The following is a 19845-nucleotide window of genomic DNA, read 5'->3' as shown; positions in this document are numbered from 1 at the left end:
CAAATTCTACTAAAATAAATACATCACAGTGAAAACCTAGGTATAACAAAAATATTTTGAAATACTTGACTGTTTCTCAACTCAACACAACAATCTTTTGTTTAATGTAATGAATATAATGAATTTTAAGACAAAAGAGTCAGATTTCCCCTTGGAGCACAACGGTTTTTATATACGCTCTTAAATTTTCACCTTTAAGGAAATATTTTAAATATTCTAAAATAGGCTGTCATATTATATTTGAGAAAAAAGGAACTTTTCCTTTATGGAAATAATTCTCAATTTTATTGAGGAGTAATTTACAATCAGTAAACTATACCAGGATGTGTTAAGTTACAATTAACCTACTTTGGACACCATATTAAAATAAAGGGGCGGGGCTTCCCTGGTGGCGCAGTGGTTGAGAGTCCGCCTTCCGATGTAGGAGACACGGGTTCGTACCCCGGTCCGGGAAGATCCCACATGCTGCGGAGCGGCTGGGCCCGTGAGCCATAGCCGCTGAGCCTGCGCGTCCGGAGCCTGTGCTCCGCTAGGGGAGAGGCCACAACAGTGAGAGGCCCACATACCACAAATAAATAAATAAATAAATAAATAAAATAAAATAAAGGGGCTCCTAAAGGCTACCTGGGAGTAAAAGCTACTAAGTGCTTTATTTAACATTAAAAACCCAACTGCATTTAGCTTAGAGTCTGCCAATATTCAAAGCAGCACAGAAGTTCTATCCATTTCTTCAAAGGTTCCTTCTAGAACCAGGGATCTAAAAAGACATTTAAGATAAACTAAGTAGTTTATGGTGGTCCAATGATTAAGACTCCGCGCTCCCAATGCAGGGGGCCCAGGTTCGATCCCTGGTCAGGGAACTAGATCCCCCATGACGCAACTAAAGATCCCACATGCCACAACTAAAGGAGCCTGCATGCTGCAACTAAAAATATCACGCATGCAGCAACGAAGATCTTGTATGCCGCAACTGAGACCCGGCACAGACAAATAAATAAATTAAAAAAAAAAAAGATAAACTAAGTAGGAAGGCCTGACGATCAGAGGGTTGACTTGGCCTTCTGAAGCTGTTGGTTCAGTCTTCCACATAAAGGTGGAGTTACCATCGCCCCACGATGATAACTAAATATTACTCCCCTCCGTAAAGTATCTCCTAAGGTTAAACTAACATTAGGGGGGAAATCTCTTTTGAAAGGAAAAATTTCATCTGTAACTAGATCTCAAATTTCAAGCATCAACTTTATGTACAACATGAAAATGAATAGTAGCTAAGACCAAAAGACAAATATGATTCTTTTACAGGCAAACTCAGTTTCAAAAACAACATACACCACCCCCCAAAAAAAACCCAAAGTAACAAAAAACTCTGCCTAAAAGCGGTTTTGATAGTTCAGGTATACCTAAAACACTATGGGTTGTTTTAGTTCCAGAGGAGTAAGCAAGGTCGTATAGGTGACAAGAGACAATTTAGGCTGATGCATCAAAGTTCAACACTCAGACGCCTGCACCTTCTGTAATAAGGCAACTGCCAACCTCTTCCCCACACCTTCTTCCTGGTCACCTTACAAATGGAATCATAATCCAAAATGCATTTGCATATTTGTTGTTTGGGACACAAAACACTGTCCCACAGAAACAAAGTTATAAAGAGATGAAAAATTCCTACATAAGCCCCCAAACCCCAGTTGATCTACAATCCTACAAAACCTAATGACCCTTTATAATTTTGTTTCTGAAGGAAAAGAAGTTAGAATGTCTAGTCAGGGATACCATTAGTAACAAAATAACCCCTCTACTCCTGCCCATCCCAGCTCCTACAAAGCACTAACAGCTCTTCTACTCCCAACGAAAGAAAGGGCCTCCAAGGATGTGGATAATGCTTCAACCGGCCTCAGTGAAGCAGTTTCCAAAAAAAAAGAGGAGTCTGTGTACATCTGTGTGCATTTTGGGAGTGGGGTCTGGTGGGAAGCTTTAGGGGTATCATCTTCTTTCACGTAAGAAAAGCTTCTGATCCCTTGTAGAGCAGTTCCCAGAAGGCAAGAGATCCTACCTGTATTTGAGCTATATGTAAACTAGATGTTAAAAGTACGAGACAGCCTGTATTTTATTTTACTTCTTTAGAAGCCCTGTAACTGCACTGTCCAATAGGATAGCTATAAGCCACATGTGCTATTACTGGGCACTTGAAATGTGGCTAGTGTGACTGAGAAACTAAATTTTTATTTCATTTTAATCAACTTAAATGTAAACTTAAAATTGATGCTCAATTTGGTTATTGGAAAACTTTCAAGTACGTTTGGAACAACCTGGGTATGTGAATCTACTTTATCAACTAAAAGTTTTATGAAAACTGAACACTTCATGTATTTCTGGTAAAAATTTTGCATCTAAATTGAGATATGCTGTGTACGTAAAACACACACCAGATTTTGAAGACTCAGCAGCAAAAAAGGAATGTAAAATGTTTCCGAAGTTTATATATTGATTACATGTTGAAATGGTAATACTTTGCATATACTGGGTTAAAGAAAATATATTATTCAAATTGATTTCACCTGTTTCTTTTTACCTTTTTTAAAGGTTACTTCTAGAAAATTACATTTATATTCATACTGGACAAGCTGCTTGTCTATAACATAAATATTTCACATGTTCCTATATAACTCTTACAGTATTCTAGTTCATATGTGTCTTATCTGTAACAATTGTAACTTTCCTTCTATGCTTTGCTTAGAAGAAAAAATATTGAAAGCAATTCTAAGCTTTTAAATTAAAAAACTTAAAATATATAGTTTTACTACACTTACTGAAACGTCAGAATGAAATTACACTATTTGAGTTGAAAGCGTACAGCTTATTGTTTTTAAAAATTACTATTCTGTCACATAATCTCTATAGAAAGGTATGTTTAAGAAGATTAAATCTAGTGATTCTTTAATGTAACTACCCGTGATTATCCACCATCTGTTCAAAGAATGTGAAATTCATTTTGAGTCATATTAAGATCCTATCCCAGTGCGTATTTCAAAGGAAGTCCATGTGAATTCTGACCTCTCTGATTTATTCTCTGAAAAAATTTTAGTGATCCAAATAAACAATGTGGTGTATTCAGAGCCATACTGATCTATGGAAAAGGACAGACAAGAAGCAGATCTGAACATATATGAGGACTTGGTATACATTAAGATCGATTTTCCTATCAATGGGGAAAAGAGGGAACTGGTGGAAAGTGGTGGATTTTTTCTGGATAACTGGCGAGCCACTTGAAATTGATTTAGGTTGAAACTGTTAATACCTGTGAAACATTTAGCTCAGTGCTGGCACACAGTGAGTGAGTGATCAATAAATAATATTGTTATTTTCAGGAAAACTAATAAAGCTACATTCCCACCTCACTTCTTACACAGTAACAGATTCTAGATGGATTGAGAGACAATGAAAAAAAAATAGAACCATAAAATATTCTAAAAGAAAATACAAATGAAAATTTTATAATCTTTGGTCGGTATGATTTTTGTAAGTATGTCTTAATAGCCAGATCAGAGAAAAAAAGATTATTAAATTAGATTACATAAGAATTTAACATTTTTGTACTGCAAAAAAATAGTATACTAAGTTGCAAGTCAAAAAAAAAAAACGGAGAAAATTACTTGTAATATGTAAGACAGAAAGATCTCTGAGGAAAACTCAAGCATATGTAATTAAAAAAACAGGCCAATTATATAAAGAGGCAAATCACAAAGAGGAAACAAAATGGCCAGCGAACTTGTGAAGCACTGCTAGAAATCAAAGAAACACAAACAAATATGAGAGACTAGCAAAGAGAGAAAGGTTGTCAACACTTAGTAATGGCAGATGTGGGAAAATGACCATTCCCTTCATGCACTAGTTATTGGTGGGCATGCAGACTGGGATAGGCTTTTTGGAGGGCAGTTTGGCACTATCTATGCAAATGACTCAGCAACTCCACTTCTACAACTTAATATTAAGGAGATGGTCTGGTAAATGGGAAAAAAACCCACTCAGCCTAAGGATCTGTACTACCGTGTTATTTACAGAAGTGAAAAACTGGAAACAACTATCAATTATTAATGGATTAACTAAATTACAGTAGGGTTATACAATGGAATACACACCTTAAGAATGTTGAAGTAAATTGGTATTTATTAGTTCCCTGGGGAAACAAGCCCCTTCTGAGTCCCCAGATAACAAAATAAGAGGTTCGTTTTAACAGTACATTTGGATTATTTGTTATTTCTTCTCCATACTCCCTCATCTCCATTATCTGTGTTAACAGAGAGATGGTTGTTTACAGTAGAGGTTTGTAACCTGAGTCCACGAACCTCTTGAAATGTATGCAGATTTTTATGTGTATGCATATCTTACTGGGAAGAGAGTCAATGGTTTCATTAGTGCCTCAAAAGGTCTCTTAGTCCACAAATGGTTAAGAACCACTGGTGTATATAATTTAATGGGTCAAGTTGTTGTCTAACTGCCTTAAAAAACGTATTAGCTCACTAGCTAATTAGCTCTCTGCGCATTAGCAGTAAATATTTACTTAGCATTTACTAAGTCTTACCTTGATTGGTAGCCCAATTACCGTAAAATTTTGGAATAAATTTCTTTACTCACTTTGGAAGTATTTTTAAACACACACACACACACACACACACGCTCACAATCCCCAAAAGCCCTCTAGCAGCTAAGAAACAAAAAGCGAATTAGAGAGCTTCAAACAAAATTATAATGTTAACTTTTAAGAGAAGTAATCATTCTTTACAGTCATTTGAATCTTACATACATTTGAGCTCCTTTACTGAGATAATTTTAAGATTTATGGACTTAGAAAAAGACTTACCTTTGTGAGGACAGCCAAGTTCTCAAAAACAAATAAAGGCTAGATAGAACACTATCAAGTAACTAGTTCTAAATGAAGAAAGCAATAAATCATTTCACATATTAATTTTAAAATATTCTATAATTTTCTGATGCCATATTGTGAAATATATAATGCTAAATTTGAGGTCCCAGTTTATATAATTTCTAAAATATCTCATGGTTTGGTGAAGATGATTCAGATACATAAGGGAAGAAGGGGATTATTCTAACTGGTCACAATAATATCACAGTGATAAAAGAGATTACAGGGAAAATCAGCAACTATAAATGAACTGAAACCAAAGGAAAACATAATTTTGGATTAAATGAGATTATCACATTTTCAGGAGGCAGAGGAGGTAAGAAGTGATAAGCAAAAAAGAATAAAATCAACAGGATTTATTTATGAAGGCATATTGGGCAATATACGTTTATAGTTTTATCTTTAATACACAAAAATAATTATCTTCAAAAAATAATAATCATCAGACTTCCTTGGTGGTCCAATGGTTAAGACTGTGAGCTTCCACTGCAGGGGGCGTGGGTTCAATCCCTGGTCAGGGAACTAAGATTCCACATGCTGCTCGGCCAAAAAGATAAAATAAAAACTTCTATTTAAAAAATAAATAAATAAAATAATAATAATTATTATTATTATCTTCATGAATTGGAATGAACTACTTATGGATTTAGGATTAAAAAACACCAAAAGGTACTATATGATCTTTTATGTTTCAGTATTCCCAAAACTGACTTAAAATAAAATTCTGTTATAGGAAATTCCATTACAATAAATTACAAGGCACAATCGAAGTTAAGGTAGATTTTTGCTGAGTTGAGTTTTACATAAAATATGTAGGTGTTCTGCTGGGCTCAAAAATACATATTTTTTTAAGATTGTAATTTTATTTGTTGCAAAGTAATAAGACCTACAGAGCTATGTACCACAGTTCTCCTAAAGCATCAACTTGTAATTTATTTTCATTTTTCTTCCTTAAACTCCTTAAAATGTTAAAGTGCTTTTAAAACTAGATTTAGTTACAAAGAAACTATTTAATTTGAATTTAATTAAGGCAAAACACAGTCTCTTGTATTAGCAATGACATATACCCAAAAGAAAGTGTCTTTCACCAGAGATTTCCTTTACCAGATATTCCCAAATGAATGTAATAATAAACACAGAGAAGTCATTAAGCATGACTAATGGAATTACAAGAAAAAGAAATCTATAAACCTAGCAACCTTTGTAGGTATCATCATGAGCAAGAAAGCAGTATAAAAGCAAATGTGGAGGGACTTCCCCGGTGGCTCAGTGGTTAAGAATCCACTTGCCAAGGCAGGGGATACGGGTTTGATCCCTGGTCTGGGAAGATCGCACATGCCGCAGAACAACTAAGCCCATGCGCCACAACTACTGAGTCTGCATGCCACAACTACTGAAGCCTGTGCGGCTAGAGCCCATGCTCTGCAACAGGAGAAGCCACCGCAATGAGAAGCCTGTGCACCACAATGAAGGGTAGCCCCCGCTCGCGGCAACTAGAGGAAGCCCACACGCAGCACGAAGACCCAACGCAGCCAAAAATAAATAAATAAATAAATAAATAAATAAAGCAAATGCAGAAAATATATTGAAATAACAATGTTCAGGGTTGCAAGAAGTTAAATGAGACCATTTTTTTTTCAGAAGTTGAATAAAAACAAACACCTTCAATATGAAATGAATGGTAACCTAGCAGAGCACATACACAAGTAAAATAATATAATTTATTTATTATATTTATAAACAGTATAATTCTCCATCAGCTTATATATAAAAATATGAAACATTCCACCAAATATAGGAAATAACTCAGTCCTCAAGTTATTTTAACTCTGAAAACATTAAATACAATTTAAATGATTTTAATACCATTCATCAAAAAAAGATGTCATATAATCATACCAAAATAGTATGTCATGCCAAATATTTAACATAAACATCACAAACTACTTGTTTTTCTGCTCCTAAAAAGGAAACACTAACTGAAAACAAAAACAGTTTTCTCATTCTGAGATAAATCAATATACAAAAGCCATTTAAAAAATAACTTTTCCCCCAGCTTTATTGAGATATAGTTGACATTCAACATTGTATAAGTTTAAGATGCAGATGTAATGATTTGATATAAGTATATATTGTGAAATGATTACCTCAATAAGGTTAGTTAACACATCCATCAACTCACACAGTTACAACTGGCATTTGGTGAGAACTTTAAAGATCTATCTCTTAGCAACTTAAAATATAAAATATATCAATAGTATTGTTAACTATAGTCACCATGCTGTAAATTACATCCCCCGAACTTATTCATCTTAATAACTGGAAATCTGTACCATTTAACCAGCCTCATCCATTTCCCCACTGTCCTCCCCTGGAAACCACCAATCTGCTCAGTTTCTAGGAGTTGGGTTTTTTTAGATTCCACATGTGAGTGAGGTCGTACAGTATTGTCTTTTTCCGTCTGATTTATTTCACTTAGCATAAGGCCCTCAAGGTTCATCCATGTTGTCACAATGGATTTCCTTCTTTTTATGGCTGAATAATATTCCATGTGATCTCTCTCACATTTTCTTTACCCATTCATCAAAAATAACTTTTTTCTTGATTACAAAAGTATTTCCTATTCATTATTACCTATTTATTACAGAAAAATGGGAATACACTAGGAAGTGTATACATACATCCAAAATCCCACAACCCAGAAGAAGTCTTTTTTTAATGCCTATTCTTAATGCCTATATGTACATATACATTTCTTTTATGAGTTACTTCATAAAAGCTACTGCTTTTATATTTTTCCTGTTCAAATTTACCAATATAATTGGAATGTAATGTTCAGTTCTGTCCCAACTAGACCTCTCACACTTGGATAGTAAAAATTCAAAATCATAAATTTTGACGTCACTTTTCTGGAACAAAATTTCAAATGTGCGCTTAAGGTAATAAGTTATCCTAAGGATCCATTCCTTTAAAATTATGTGTTTTGCTCTGGTATTGCAAAAGAAAAGGATTATGCTTCATGACCAACTCAGCATGTTCACTGCAGCCATACCATTCAGGAAGCCAAATATTTTCTATTTTGTTTTGATACCTTCAATGGTTAAGGAGTAAGGCCAATCTCTATACACATTACAGTGAATTCAGTATTTTTACTTGATATTTAAATTCACTTCAAGAAAAAACTCATCTTTAAAATATGCCCACATTCAGGGTCTCCAAATACTGTTACACAATTGAAAAATTAACAACAAAAGAACGAGGAATATTTGCACTGCATCCCTGTGTATTAGACCTTCCATACCTTTTGGAATAAGACTCTACAAAGTCCATTTCTCGCTATCATTCTTTCTTACTTTCTACCAGAAACAGATCACAAATCCTAAAAACATAAATCCATAGGCTGAAGTGACTGTTTCATTTTGTAAAGAGCTATATATTTCTGTAGACACATAGTTTGCTACTTTTTTCAAGCCTAAAAGAGGACCAAAAGATTTTTACAAACATGAAACAAAAGGAAAAATAGAATTAGCATTATTTCTGAGAGAATATTTTACCTAGTTTAAACCATTAATGAATATACTGTAGAATGCTCTATTACGAAGCTCATAAATCCCAATTTTTAGTACTTTAACAGATTAAGTGCTGAACAGTTTTTCTTTCTTTCTTTCTTCTTCTTTCTTTCTCTACAGTGATATTTCAAAATATAGTTTATTTAAAACATTTCCCCAGGTTTGGATTTTTAAAAATCCCACTCTTTACAAAAACATAGCAATTTACTGCCAGCTATAGGCTCTGAATTTTAGACAATACAAAATATTTTTTCACACACTTTCTCATTGACTCTCACCTAAAGGCTGGAAACTCCCACTGAAGGCTTTTTAAACTCATCAGACATATATTAAAAAAACAAAAAAAAAACACCTTTAATTGTAGGATCTCAGTGACACAAACATAAGGAAATTCTGAGTTATAGATACTTCACATTAAGCTTTTTCCACTGACATTGTAACTTTTGTCAACATTCAAATAAAATTCAACCCTGGTCAAAGGTGACAGTTTGACAACCCTGGAAGCTAACATCCTCTGTTTATTTGAGCAAGTTCATACTCTCTGCTCAGGAAATTGAAGGTTTTTTCATCCCTGACTTGATCTCTCAAATTCAAATCACTGCACTTTAGGGTTGTGAATTCTGTCTCCAAGACTTAACGTCACAATCCACCTCTAAGAAAAGTGCTGATAGAAAACAAGCATCAGATATGAAAAGGAATACATTTCTGAGGCTAGTTTCTAATGGTCTTTCCATGGCTCTAAACACACAATAAATTCAGTTGCCTTAAAAATTATCCCCCCAAATTAAAATTCTTAAGTCCTTCTAGCTCAAAAATCACAATTACTAGCTTTAAAACAAGAACAGGATCATAAACCCCTTCAAAATAAAGTTGTAAATAAAATGTGCTGGATACCTGCATTCTCAGTCAACAAACATGCAGGTCTCAAACCACACTGGCAAAGAAGATCCTTTTGTTTATAAATAGAAGCCAAAGAGACAGCTTAGAGCCCTTCTCCTGTGATGTACATGGTAACGCTAGTAGGACAACAAAGGACAACTTATAGTTAAAATTAAAACTTTCTCAGGACTTCCCGGGTGGCACAGTGGTTAAGAATCCGCCTGCCAATGCAGGGGACACGGGTTCCAGCCCTGGTCCGGGAAGATCCCACATGCCGCGGAGCAACTAAGCCCATGCACCACAACTACTGAGCCTGAGCTCTAGAGCCCGAGAGCCACAACTACTGAGCCTGCATGCCACAACTACTGAAGTCCGCGCGCCTAGAGCCCATGCTCCGCAACAAGAGAAGCCACCGCAACGAGAAGCCTGCACACCGCAACAAAGAGTAGCTCTCACTTGCCGCAACTAGAGAAAGCCCGTGCGCAGCAACGAAGACCCAACACAGCCAAAAATAATAAAATAATTTAAAAAATAAAATTAAAAAAAATTTTTTAATTAAGACTTTCTCTGTTTTAATATAATTTCCATCAGGAATATATAAGTTGGAAAAATACCTATCATCACCATCATAAACTTCAAAAAAATTTCCAAATATACATTAAAAAATTTCTATTAAAAAAACACAAGAGTGCATTTTGGAACACAAATAAAGAACTATAAGCCCTAAAGAAATCAAATGTCTCACTGCGAAGTTGCAGTTGCCTGCTCTCCTTCACAGTGCAGTGGGTAGCAAAGCAGCCTCTGGAATCAGCTCCGCCTGGGTCTGGATCCAGCCCTGCCATTAGCAGCAATGTGACCTTGGACAAATTAACTTCTCTTTGGCCACTTCTTCATCTTTCAACTGAGGATAATACCCACCCCTCTGAGGATCATGAGTTAAAACATGGCAAGAGCTTATAACAGTGTCTGCTTGGCACACTGTAAGTGAATGATGTTAGGTATTATTTTTATTCTTTCTACTTTTAGGTTTGGGGCATAATTTGAAGTATTTTTAAATTAATTTTCTGATCACTTTTTGAAAGATGGCACAATAATTATTATATAAATAATTAGTACACCTTCCCAGATGAGCTTACGGTAAGTAGAGCTATAGCCCAGGATGGTAAATAGTTTTTTATACAAATCATGGATGTGACCATTACTGGTAGCTTTGGCTTGATTTCCCATATGCAAAAAAAAAATCCCCTACTAGGAAAAACAAGCAGTAGAGAAAACTTGAGTTTGTCCTGTTATCATTGCAGGGTAAAGCCAAAGCCACTTTTACTAGCCTGATGGGCGTTGAAAATATTAGTCACCAAATTAATCCCAACAAATAACAATAATTGATTGGCTCATTGATGTATTTCCCCTTGTCTTCCCCAATCTTTCTCTAACTAGTCAGAAAGGGAAGTTTTCATATCTTCTGAGAATCGCATTACTGCTCTCAAACCATACTCTATATCTTAGTATAATTAAAAAATGAGTCAGCATAAGCACCTCAAAAAACTAGCAGTGAATAGAATATGGAGATATTTCTCTTCATAACAGAAATCTGGAAACGAATTTTTTAAAGTGTTAATCAGAGTGCCAAAGGCAATGGAGGAACAAATGGAGAATGACTGTTAGATTTTGCAAGCTAGCTTCCAAAAGATAAATGTTCTTTATCCATCAATATATGCATTTTTCATCTTAATAGTACTACAATACATGAGAAATGGAGGTAATTATTATAAATAAACTCAATGAAGAAAATATCCAGTATATGACATATAACTTCTCCTTTCTTGACTATGGGGTGGGGGGGAGGGATGGGAGGTCAAGATACTCTACATATTAACCTCATTTGCAAACTGTATTACTATGCAACATGCTAATGCAGTACTGCCTTTAGTGATGTGATCCAAAAGAAAATTTAGGAGGGAGAAACTGCCCCTACACTGCAAACATGTTTGAATGCCAATTTAATTAGGAGTCTATTTAGTCATTACACTTCTTAGAATAAAGTTAGCTGAAGGCTAGGAAAAGGCCACTCGCTTCAATCACTGAAACAATACTATCCGTACTCCTTTCAAGGATATTCTTCTCCGCAAGCCTCCAAATAACTCACACCCCAACATCTGTATTAAAAGGGACCTACCACGTAAAAATTATCCAGGAGGGTCTAGGAAGAATTTCATGGCTGAGGGTGATTCCTCCAAAGTTCTACCACCACCATACCCTGAATTTCTCCTTGTGCTTATTTGACTCCTCCATGATATTCTGTGTGCCTTTTAGGTGAGGTCAGAAAAACGGCTATAGTCACTGCTAAATAGATGCTATATCTTATAAACCTATGGCAACCCCTCTTGAAGGCACTGACATTCCAAGCTACACGTAACACGTTTTCGCCCTATCTTAGTGCTATGCATTTTTTTAAAAAATATTATTTATTTATATTATTTATTTTATTTATTTATTTTTGGCTGTGTTAGGTCTTTGGCTCAGCGGCCATAGCTCGTCGGCCTAGCCGCTCCGCGGCACGTGGGATCTTCCCGGACCGGGGCACGAACCCGTGTCCCCTGCATCGGCAGGCGGACTCTCAACCACTGCGCCACCAGGGAAGCCCCTGTGTTAGGTCTTTATTGCTGTGTGTGGGCTTTCTCTAGTTGCGGCGAGCAGAGGCTACTCTTCGTTGCAGTGCGTGGGCTTCTCATTGCCATGGCTTCTCTTGTTGCGGAACACGGGCTCTAGGCGCACGGGCTCTAGGCGCACGTGCTTCAGTAGTTGTGGAAAACAGAAAGCAGCAGCCCCATTTTTCTGTTAACTGCACCTTTGTTGTGGTAGGTAAGATTCCTTCCAAGGCAGCTAAACCTTGAAGGGAGCTGGGAAGATTTGGGATGTCTTGCCTTTCCAATTGGGTACTCGGTAGAGCTGTCATGGAGCAGTACAATGGGTCAAAGACAAACCACATGGCATCTGATGCTCGTCTTTATATGTTTAAGATAAAAATGTGACACCACGAGAAGGTTAACATGTGGACCTAATTTTGAAAATACAAACAGGAAGCACCCCCACCCCAATATTACCATTTTAAAAAAAAGGAAACCAAACTTCAAAGATACCTTCCAAGGAAGTCACGGGTGTGACCAAACTAACAAAAGCAATAAAACGTCATCTAAAACCCTGAAATCACCAAAAGTGAGGGTCTCCTTCAACTAAAAGTTGAACACGTGTAAATTACTCCTCTCTTTGATTAGTAAAAATAGAACACATTAGATATGTAAAGTCCTCTCCAAACTGGCTTAGGTTTTTTAATGGTAAAAGGATCATCACTAATAAGAAAACATCCAATGTAAACAGGCGACTTAAAATAAGGACATGACAATTAACAGAAGGCAATTAAAAAATTTAATCACTGTGACGCTCACAATTTAAGTGTACAAGAAACTGTCTAATCAATGGAAACTAGATTGTTAAATTTGACTTTCTTATTCCTAGAAATAAGCATAAAACTGTTGTGTTTCCAACACTGCAGAGGAAAAAAATACTTCTGATTTTAGAACGGTTCTATTAACAAAGCTCAGATTTAAAGAAAAATCTTTTCCTTTAAACACCACACAAAACTGGGGACAGTGATACTTTCGAACAAACTTTTAAACATTATTTTTATTAAGAAGTGCCAGAGTCAAGGTATTTTGACGCTATATCATATGCAGTAAAAGGATATTCTTCTGAAGAGCTCAGTAACCTAGGAATGTCATAACTTTTTAAAAGAATAAGTTTCAAATGCTCAAAACACATTAAGAAAAAACAGAAGGTTTTCTGCTTCCTTTTGTAGGTATAATGTGGTAATCTACACTCTAATAGAAGGGAGGAAATATGTGTCACTGGTAGTCCAGAAATCTGTGAATAGTTCATGAGATACATACATGTTTGTAGGGCACTAGAAGAGTTAAGCTTCCTCTGATTCTACCTTTAACCTGCAATCTAATCTTGAGCGTATTATTTACCTATTTATAACACCTTGCTTTTATAATAAGACTACCTGTATTACCTACACAAAAATAAGCCAAATGAACCACCACAAGCACATTTATAAACATATACTTAACACAAATCACAAATGATTTCAATATAATTTGAAATAATTTTAACGTAACAATATAACTTGAAACAAATGGACGTAAGTACCCAAAGAGCAACAAGTGATGCTTTTTACTAGTCCTGATGTGGTTTTTGCATATGTAAATAAAATTTTTTAAAAAATCAATTGAGAGCAAGAAAATGAAGATGAAACGAGAAGTTGGGGCACAATAGGAAGTGCTGACCAAAATATACATGTTGTAACACTCCAAACAAGGATAACACTTTTTCCCCCTTCCATCATATATATCATGAAGTATCCATTTAAGAAACATAGACACCTTAAATTTCTTAACACAATCCATACTAATAGCCTGTGGGCAAAAATGTGAATCCTGACCAGTGAGAAGGGGGGGATAATTTATTTAGTCGGGTATACAGCAAAGATTCTGTGCAGTTTAGCTCCAAGTTATGCAATAACCAAACTGCTTGTGATAGAAATCAACTCTTGTGTTTTTTTCTGATGTTTTGCTTTTTAAAAAAAGATCTCTCCATTCCTTCCCTGTGTCTCAACCAGATGCTTGAAATTTTCATCTTCCGACGGCTACAGAAAACAAGTAATCTACTAGATAACACTTACCTGACCAAAGGTGTGGTGCTGTTTTGGTTAGACCAACAGACATCGCAAACCGTCACATAATAAATTTTCTTAAAATCTGCAGCCCCCTTCTCCCATTTACAATATCAATTCTAACTGTGATCTTCCAAGAGATGGAAATTGGTACCAAAACAAACAAAAAAACCCCAAAGCCTTGAAATAAAGTCAATCAATAGAATTCCACCATTTGATATCATCAGAACTGATCTAATGTTCCTAGTGTTATGAAATTAGAAAAAAATGACTGGCACACTAAATAAAATACATCCTCTTCTAAGAACTACAGCCAATGAATATAAACAATGTAACCAACATAATATAAACAAATAAACAATAACAGAAAAGTGTTGAGGAAAGAGGCAAGGTTCTATTATCTTAATTGAACGATAACAAAATTGAGATAGTATACTCAACAGCTGAAAGCTTATTATGGCCCAGGCGGCTATCCAAGCCCTTTGGAAACCTAAGATACAAGCGGATGATAAACACCATTTGAAGACTGAAAAAAGGACCTAAGCTCAGTTTAATAATTTGGTGACACACTAGCCCTTTCAAGGGGCATTCCCCGAGGACATTCCAGAGACAATTTATGGAACTGTGTTTAGGCAAATGTCTACTGCTTCTCTGTGCTTCGGGAAGAGCACTAATCTGAGAGTCTTCAGACCGACATTTCAGTTTCTGAAGTACTAAACAGCTGCGTGAATGGAGCAGGCCAATCGCTCCACCTATCTGGCCTCAGTTTCCTCATTTGTACAATAAAAGAATGGAGCATTACCGCCGCGGTCCTTTCCAGCTCTTAACATTCTACGACCCACTTTGAGCACTATTTATTTGATACGACGGTATCACATACAATGACAGGATCAGAGGGGTCGAGAAGAAAAAGATCTGGCATGGCTCTTTGGGAAAGAGAGGATCGCTATCTCTTTTTGCCCTTAAAATTCTTGTGGTTCTCATTAAGCTCCTCTTCCTAAAAGCTGGCGCTTGTTTTTCTCCCTCGCCTTTTCCATCACTGCTGGCTACAAGTGTCTGCAAACGCCTCTTGCTCCACACAAGTTCTTTCCTCTTTGATCTGCCTGACCATCTTGCCAGATTCCTTTAGCCTCAGACCAGCTTTGGTGACACAACGACTCCCCTTCCGACGCTGCGTATCTACCCCCAACACCAGGAGCACTTTTTAACTCTTTATCCCTGGCTAGAAAAAAAGAACGCACTGCGTCCACAGCCACACGCACAAGCCGGGGCCTGGCGGGTCCCTGATGAGGGATTCTGCACCCCCGAGCCTGATCGAAACGTTCGTATTTGTTGTCTGGACTCCTTATAAGGCGCTGTTCCTTGAAGCCTGGCTAAAACCCCCCACCCCACCGGGCACCACAGGTCTCATCCCACCCCTAGGAGTCGCAGATACCCTTTTCTCCCTTTGAAAAAGGGAGAAAAGCGAGGAGCCGGCGGGCGCTATTCCGAACTGCAACACGAAGGTGTGAGGGGGCCGACGGCAGCCCACCCCGACACAAGCGCACGCACGGTCTCTGCCCTCTACCCCTTCCGGCCCGCCGCAGCCTCCGCACGACGCCCCTCGCCCGCCCCCAGCCTTCGCCCCCCGTGGCCCCCCTCACCCAGCGGCGCGGTCCCCGCGCCCGTCCTCCCGGCCCAGGGAGCGATGGCGGCGGCGCAGCGCGGCCCTGCCGGGCGTCTGGGCGGCCGGGGCGCGGGGCCCCGCCCGGGCCGGCTCCCCGGCCTCCCTCCGCGGGCCCCGAGCTCCGGGCTGGCCCCGCAGCTCCTACCTCGCTTGGCCCCTCGGGCGCCAGCGGCTGCCTCCCGTCCGCTCTCTGGCTCGCCCGCCCGCTCGCTCGCTCGCTCCCTCCCTCGGCCGGACCGCCGCGCTTAGTTTCCTGCGCTCGGTCCAGCCCGGGGTGACGGCTCCGGCCGCCGACTCTCCTCTCGCCCGGGCCCACGGGGGCGCGCGCGCCGCTCGCGCGCGGAGGCCCGGCCGCGCGCGTCGTCCGCAGCCTCGAGCGCGCCCCGCGCCAGCGCGCGCCGCTTCCTGGTTCCGCCCGGCGCGCGCTCGCGAGCCCCGTGGTCCCTCGCCGCCCCCCCTCACTCCGCGGCCGCCCTGGAGAGGCCCGGAACCCCCTCAGCGCGCTCTGTGGGGCCGGCGCCGCGCGCAGACCCTCTTCGCGGAGCGGGGGCGGCTTTGCCGCTTGGCTCCCTGGCCGGGTCCGCGGGCCGCGAGCACATGCTGCTTTGTTTGGGTGGCGTCTGCTGGCCCAACTGTTGTGGTCTTGTTGATTGGCATCCCCCTCTGCGGCCCGCCCACCTCCCTTCGCCCGGGCTGAGGTCCGCGTTTCGGGTCCAGTCCCTCCCAGGCTGAGGTCAGAAGTCCATCGCTGACCCATCAATAATTGCCCCGGGTTTGCTCCCTGGAGGGCGTTTCAGCCTGGGCTTCTGCCGCTTACCACACGGAAGAGCAAGAGGAAAGCCTGAAGGGACACAGCAGGAGTTTACAACTGGCCCTTGCCGAGTAGATCCATCCACTCTTCCAGAGTGAATCTATGGGGGACAGGGGTGTCTGAGACCATTTCCCTCTCTGGGGAATCTTGCTAGCTCCCACCAGTGGAGCTATGGGAGGGACTCTCTCCTCTATCTGGAGAAAGAAGAATAAGCAGGATCAGCTCTGTAGGATCCAGAAGAAAGGGAGTCTCTGAGGGCCTTTTCCATGTAATGGGGAGGGGGTGCAGTGTCTGAGAAGGCAGCCTGAGTCACCCACTCTCCTCTCGCTACATCTGTGGAGCTGGCCAATGGTTTCCCTGGCAACCCTCCAAGGGCCAGCACCAAAGCAAGACATGTCAGATCTCCAGAAACCCAGTTGCAGGGGCAAAAGAAGAAGGACCCCACAGATGCACACAGAGCGTCCCTTCCCTACAATCTGAAAATCTTCCTGTCCAGAGATGCCCAAGATCTGCAAGTCCTCTTGTTCTCCCATAATCCACCTTTAGCAGCTCTTCCCAGCAGCCTTCCCTTCACCTCCAAAATAACACCAGCCACAAAGATCTTTGTGTCTGCAGCTGATCACAAACTCTTTCTCCCCCACCCAGGCTACTGCTTTTATCCCACATTCTGAGCCAACACCTGGCACGGTGCTTTGCACAGAGTAGGTACCGGGAGCTTGGAGGCCAGAGCACGAGGACAGGCTGGAGCAGGAAGCTGGACGGAAGCACCAGCCCTGAGCTCTCTGGCAACCCCTCTGACAGTTACTGTCCAGGAGGTTTCAACACTTAGGCACACCACATTTCTCTTTCCTGTAAACTTTCATACCTGCACACATGCCGTTCCTTCTGCCTGGAATGTTCCTCCTGCCACTCAGTGTGTGCCCTTAGGTGACGCTTGCTCCAGGCAGTACGAACCTCGCCCTCCCTGTTTCCAACCACACATTTATGCCCCTATTATGGCACCTCTCGTGCTGAAGGACAATTTCTTGTTTACATGTCCCTCTACCCCCAATGGCACACAATATCCCATTCACCTTTAAATGCTCCCACCCCGTGCCCAGCCCGGAGCAGACACTCAATAAATATTTGAAGAACAAACCCTACACTCTAGGAATAGAAATGGAAACCAGGAGGACTGCACAGTAATTAAAAGCACAGAATCTAGAACCAGACTCATGGTCAGCTCCTTGAGCCATGCAACCTGGAGCAAGCTTTTTGCCTTGATTTCCTCATTGCAATATAGTGACATTAATAGGACCTACCTCAGAGCATTGTTGTGAGAATTAAGTGAGTTAGTACATGTAAAGTGCTTCGAATGCTGTAAAGCACTATAGGGCTGTTAACTATTATTATTGTTTTTAGTAACAGCTAAGATTTACACCCCTCTTCCTAGGACTGGTCAGGTCTAGGACTCAATCCAGTTGCCTTAGCTGCTGGTCATCAGTGGCAGCAGGGTGCGAGTCTGAATGCTGGGAGGGCGGGGCAGGTACATCTCATAGCACATCTGTGACTGACCACTAGGCACCCAGCTAGATCTGGCTGGCTGCGTGCATAGACACCAAGGACAGAATGTTCTGGTGACTACCTCCACAGAACAGGAATGTTGTCAACCTGGGAGAGGAAGGCCCATCCAACACCTACCTCTCCCTACTTCCAATTCACGTAAGGTGAGACCCTACCTGGGTCTCCTGGCTCTCCCGGGGCCTCAGGGACATAGTCCCCTAAGTTGAGGGGACAGCAGACTGAGACGTGACACAGAAGGAGTCCTAGAAAGAAAGAAACGGAATGGGAAGGTAGGATCCAGAAAGACTCTACAGAGAGCCCACATGGGAAGCTGCCAGAGACATAGTTGCAAATGCAGAGATGTCCACTGGTCAGAGAGTTGGGGTCATCTCTTAGCCCACCCTGGCCTGACCCATGAGAGAGAGAGGCTTGAGGGAGAGCCTGGAAGTCTGGTGGGCACCCCTGTCCAGGCGTCCCTTCTACTCTGCACCAGGGGCTGACCCCAGCCTCCTCTCCTTGCTCGCGTGCAACAGCACGTGGCTTCCGCAGAGAACAGCCCCCATGCTTCCCATCCTCCCTCAGCCCTGCCCAGCCACAGGGAGATCATGAGGATATTTTCTGGAAACGTAGCTGAAACCACAACCACGATCCCCTCTAGCCAGAGACCCACACTCATGTGGCTTCTCTCTCCAGAACTCTCTGTACCTCGGGAATCAGATTGGTCCCTACCACACAGCAGCCACAAAAGGACACCTGCGGGAACTTTCCTTCTTCCATAGGTGGGTGCTTCCTCCCTATTAAGTCAATACAGGCCCCTGGAGCCGCCGGCACTCAGCAGACAGGAAGCAGAGACATCTCCAAGGCCCCGGAATAGAGGTTTGTCATAGCCAGTGGTTCATGGGGGCTCTGTCAGTACCAGGGCTTACTTCTGCCAGAGCGCAGGCAGAGAAAAGAGCCGAGTTTTACAGTGAAATCTGGTTCCAAATCCCAGCTCTGCCACTTTAGCTGCTGTGTGACCTCAGTCAAAGTACTACACTTCTCTGAGGGCCTCAGTTTCCCTCATGTGTAACTCATAGAAGGTATAAGTTATGTTTGTAAACGTATAGACTCTTTCTGGGAGTACACACAAGACTGTAGTAACTGTAGTTGCCCTTGTGGAAGGGACCTGAGGAACAGGAAAGGAGAGAGACTATTCACCGTATATCCTTTTAAATCTTCTGAGTTTTATCTCATGTCCTATGCTACCTATTAAAACACTGGGAACATGAACATTTTTTCAAAGTAAAAAGTAGAGAGAGAGCGTTTGTGAAAGCATCGTGCCTGGCTTGTGCAAGGCACTTGATAAATGAGTATTCTCTTTCCTTTCCGCAGCCATCTTGCTGGGCTAGGAGGGAGCTGGCAGCGGGTGTGGTGGTTGGTATGGGGGATGTGGGTGAGGGCTGTGAATGTCCTTGCAGACCTGGAGAATCTTTCGCACTCCCTGTCTTGCTCCTGTGTGCCTCACCTGTCTGGGCTCCCTTCCAGCCAGAGTTAAAGGGAGGGCTCTCTGGAAAGCCCGAGGCACCGCCACCCCCAACCCCCGCCTCCTGGGACGGGGTCATCGTGCCCTTTCCATCCAGAGTCCTGGGGCAATGCTGTAGCGTCCAGAGAGGGTGGGGCTGACACATACGAGGGAGCAGAGTGTCACTCCAGCCAGTAATTTCCTGACTTGCCGGGTGGGTTAGG

General features: G+C 41.0%; 1 protein-coding gene across 4 annotated transcripts in view; it reads right to left on the bottom strand.

Moving 5' to 3' along the window:
* Window positions 1-16102, bottom strand: part of STAT5B (signal transducer and activator of transcription 5B) — a 62497-nt gene extending 46395 nt beyond the window's left edge. For 3 of the 4 annotated variants that reach the window (XR_004478615.2, XM_012537793.3, XM_033411098.2), the window contains exon 1: window positions 15913-16102. The gene's annotated coding sequence lies outside the window, so the exon portion shown is untranslated. The remainder of the gene's footprint in view (window positions 1-15912) is intronic. The other variant, XM_012537792.3, reaches the window with a different exon arrangement.
* Between the last annotated feature and the right edge of the window lie 3743 nt (window positions 16103-19845).

Source organism: Orcinus orca, chromosome 19 (genome assembly GCF_937001465.1).
Source record: "Orcinus orca chromosome 19, mOrcOrc1.1, whole genome shotgun sequence".
Taxonomy (NCBI): Eukaryota; Metazoa; Chordata; class Mammalia; order Artiodactyla; family Delphinidae; genus Orcinus; species Orcinus orca.
Note: the sequence above shows the minus strand (reverse complement) of the source record. Positions and strands in the feature narration are given on the sequence as shown.